Source organism: Ornithodoros turicata, chromosome 1 (assembly GCF_037126465.1).
Source record: "Ornithodoros turicata isolate Travis chromosome 1, ASM3712646v1, whole genome shotgun sequence".
Lineage (NCBI taxonomy): Eukaryota > Metazoa > Arthropoda > Arachnida > Ixodida > Argasidae > Ornithodoros > Ornithodoros turicata.
In genome coordinates, this window is record NC_088201.1 from 105,954,078 (window position 1) to 105,958,761 (window position 4,684).

The window sequence follows — 4,684 nt, forward strand, 5'->3', positions numbered from 1 at the left end:
ACTCCACCTTGACAGTAGCGGTTTCGGGTCAGTACGGCCATACTCCCAGCACAAAGTTGGACTAAGGATGAAGGTTACGTCTAGGAAACGTAGACAGCCGTTTGAGGGGACTTTTGAGGTAAAGACATATTCAGGACAAGACCTCTGAGCACAGGCCACGAGTTCAGTTATGGAGTCCTAATGTGAGGCTAAAATAATTATATCATCAACTTATCGTCGGACAAGAGTTGTGCCACGACATAATTTGGAATAGGAGGATAGTGATTGGTCAAGTGCGGAAAGGTAAATCTCGCTAAGCTTGGGTGCGATAGAAGAACCAATGCAAATTCCCTTTGACTGTGTAAAAAGACAATCGTTGAAGCTGGCAACTATAGACGATAGGTAAAGTTTGACAAGTTCAAGAAAGGAGGAAAGTGGGATCCCTGCATTTGTTTGAAAACAAACCAAATTCTTCTCAATGATGTCCCGTAATCTGGAAAATGGGATTGCGGTGTCAAGGGAGAAGTAGAGGTCCTTGATATCAAGTGGAAAGTTTGTGTGTGATAAGGTACAATGTCATCAAGGAGATCCTCAGAATTTCGAATACTGATAGAATCTGGCAGGAATATGCACTTCAAGGAATTTTCAATATAGTCGGAGATAACTTTCTGCCAAGTTCCGTTCTCATTTACAATGACTCGAAGTGGTTGGGAAGGTTTAATGTATCAGCAGAGGCACTGGAAATCTTTGTAATTGTTGAGGATTTGAAGTGCAGACCACAGCAATGAAGCTTTAATACACAAAGTACAAGGGAGACAGGGTAACAAGAAAGTGTACACTTCGGTGTCTCAGCGTAGCTGAATATGGGTCGCGTACTACGAACCTCTTAACGGTCGGTGGTAGCATCGATGTCGTCAGAATGTTGGCGAGGTAGGGAACGTGTGTGTTTGCAAAGAATGGAAAGGCATTCCGAAGCAGTAGAAATTCCAAAAAGGACGATAAAAAGTAAAAATATATTTCAATCTATTCCTTTTCTGCGGATGCAAGAGGGCGAGTGTATTATATTTAAAACTCTCGCCATCCTTACGCATTGGTCAAGGGGCATTCGCGAGCACTTTTCTACATTTAGCCAAATGAGTGGGAAGTGCCCCGTTGCATCCGATTCTTTTTTTTTTTTTTAGTTTTCACCGCGGAAATACACATTCGAACGTTTTGGACGTTGGTGGACACGAAGCCACTCTCTTCCCGCTGATTATTTTCGACGCGCCCTGTGGGCTCCTGAATCACGTTCATCAAAGTATATGCGATAGCTCCGTCACTGTGGACTTCGCGAGCAAACGCCGTAAAGTGGGCGATATGCGCGATTATCTCCCCCAGAATTTCCGTGATCATTAAAACATCGGAACAAATGCAAAACCTAAAGGGTATTCTTTGCGCTCTCAATATAGTGACCATATCGTGAAAGCGAATCATTAAATATTGTCGCAAATCCCCTACTCCCTGATCGTGAACAGATGCCAATAGCAGCAACCTTTTGACGATATCTCTAAATGCACTGTCGGTCTGGAAGAAGGGCAGGAAGGATATATCCACGTCGGGGTGTGATCGCATCACATGAGGAGACAGTGCAGGAGATGCGGCGTCCCGAGAGTCGTCTTCCGATAGCTCTTCATCCTCGATATCGTGAGGGTCAAAAACGCAGAATACACACCTAGGAATTTAAAATAAAAGGAACTGTAAAAAACGTGCAACAAGTGAGGCGAATAACTTACTTTTGAAGCGAGTTGTGGCTCGAAGCAAACTGTTCCCCCTGAGGTCGTAAATCATGTTTGTCAAGAAATGAGGTCATGGAGCTTCAGCAGCCACGCTGCATATCCCAACACGTTGGGACCATCTGTTTTATTTCAGAGCTCGCTTGCTTCGGCGTACTCCTATGGTTTGGAGGTCGTAAATCATGTTTGTCAAGAAATGAGGTCATGCAGCTTCAGCAACCACGCTGCATGTCCCAACACGACGGGGCCATCTGTTTTCTATCAGACCCCACTTGCTTCCGCGTACTCCCATGATTATGGAGGTCGTAAATCATGTTTGTCAAGAAATGAAGTCACATGGAGCTTCAGCAGCCAGGCTGCATGCCCCAACACGTTGGGGCCATCATTTTATGCCAGAGTTCGCTTGCTTCCGCGTACTCCCATCGTTTGGAGGTCGTAAATCGTCTTTGAAGAAATGAGGTCATGGAGCTCCAGTAGCCAGGCTACATGTCCCAATACGTTGGGGCCATCTGTTTTATATCAGAGCGTGATGCTTCGGCGTACTCCCATGTTTTGGAGGTCGTAAATTATGTTTGTCAAGAAATGAGTTCATGGAGCTTCAGCAGCCAGGCTGCATGTCCCAACACGTTGGGGCCACCTGTTTGATATCAGAGCTCGATGCTTCGGCGTACTCCCATGGTCTGGAGGTCCTAAATCATGTTTGTCAAGAAATGAGGTCATGGAGCTCCAGCAACCAGGCTGCATTTCTCAATACGTTGGGGCCATCTGTTCTATATCAGAGCTCGCTGCTTCGGCGTACTCCCATGGTTTGGAGGTCGTAAATCATGTTTGTCAAGAAATGAGGTCATGGAGCTCCAGGAGCCACAGTGCATGTCGCAACAGGTTGGGGCCATCTGTTGGGTGTTGTTTCCAATGCAGCCCCCAATAGACGGATTATCTCCGATGAATAGAAGGATTAGCCATTGTGTAGGGTACACCACTAGAGGGCGCTACGAGCGACGCCTCACCACTAGGGGCCGCTGCTGTCGCATTCCGCGGATGACGTCATGGCTCCTTCGGGGAGCATGGTGAGAGATAGCGGGAGGCATGGGATGGCGGTGCGAAATAGAGCGCCCTTGTGCCTTGTGTGTGGGGGCGCTGCGAGCGATAGGACCGCTACTCTCGGCGGCGGCTCTCCACAGCGTTGTTATGGCCTCGTGACCGCGATACGCGGCGTCGGCGGCAAAGGGTTTTGGGTCCAGCGTTATGTACCAGTCTTCGAGCGAGTTTATATTAATCTCACTCCGTTTATTGTTGAACTGATGGCTGTTGTTTGAGAGCTCAATTGCTATGCTGTGAGATTGGTGTGTACGGCAAGCATACGGCATACGACGATATAGATAAATTAATATAAACAAAAGGACGTGTACGATAAATTACGCCACATTATTCTTCCCGTGTTGCTACACTTTACATTATAAACGCACTTTCGCGAACCAGTGCGTTCACAAACAGCCATGTGCATCCCGTCGTGTATATAGACTTAGATACTTTTCTTTTAATTGCCTAATAACGGTTTTGCGACTCGAGCGCGTATGTTAGAAGGCTCCAGACTTGCGCAATATTATTTTGGTGATGGTGCATATGTTCAGACGAGAGTGGAGGAAAGTTGTTCCCTATTTGCTTTGTATATTTATTCTCTTCATTATATCATCCTCACGTACTAGTTTAAATTTAATTAGCGGTTAGTAATACTGCAGTATAAGCAATTTAGAACACTACAGTGCTGTAAGGTATATTGTAAGCACCTTATGGCTGCAGAATCACTGGGTGGATATCAGTAAAATTTTAGTGCCTTCCTTTCTGTGGTGGTCACTGTCACTAATAGGGATTCAGTTAAGCGATGTGGCAATTCCAATGTTAACCGTCATCTGCTATATTGGAAAGTGAGTGATTATAGTCAAAAGAGTCTCAATAAACATGATACCTTCTACAATACCATCTGTGATTCCTAAATGTCAGTATGACAAGGTATGAAGAAATATTAACAAAGTGCATGTTATCTAAAGCAAGTTCTTCCACATCCCCTCAAGTACACACACTCAGAAAAAAAACAGGTTGTGGGTTTGCCTCTGGTAACATAATTTAATTACACAAATGCAGATATGTGCAATCAAACACATTTGAAAGGAAAGCATGACGATTATTGCAGTTGCAACAGTCATGTCAGTAGGTCATGCACACCGTGGAATTTTTGAAATTTCTTAAACATCTCCACATCTTTTATACTCAAAGTGCTGGACAACTAGTGTGCAGCACCAGATATCAAATCTAAATCTGAGCCACTATGGGGTCATGGACACACCGGTGTAACATGAGCACCAATAAGGCAGATGACATGTCGACAAGTTGCAAACCGCTGTTCCATCTTGCACATTTGTCGTGCTCATCTAGGTATTTTTGAAATTTCTTAAACATCTCCACATCTTTTATATTCAACGTGCTGGACAACTAGTGTGCAACACCAGATATCAAGTCTAAATCTGAGCCATTATGGGTCATGGACACACCGGTGTAACATGAGCAACAATAAGGCAGATGACATGTCGACAAGTTGCAAACCGCTGTTCCATCTTGCACATTTGTCATGTGTGTGTGTTTTTTTTTGGGGGGGGGGGACGTGGAAGAACTTGCTTCGGATAGCATGCACTATGTTAACCTTTATTCATCCTATTCATATTCCAAATTTCTAAAATACCTATGTGCATGACAAATGTGCAAGATGGAACAGCGGTTTGCAACTTGTCGAAATGTCATCTGCCTTATTGTTGCTTATGTTACACCGGTGTGTCCATGACCCCATACTGGCTCAGATTTTGACTTGATATCTGGTGTTGCACACTAGTTGTCCAGCACGTTGAATATAAAAGGTGTGGAGATGTTTAAGCAATTTC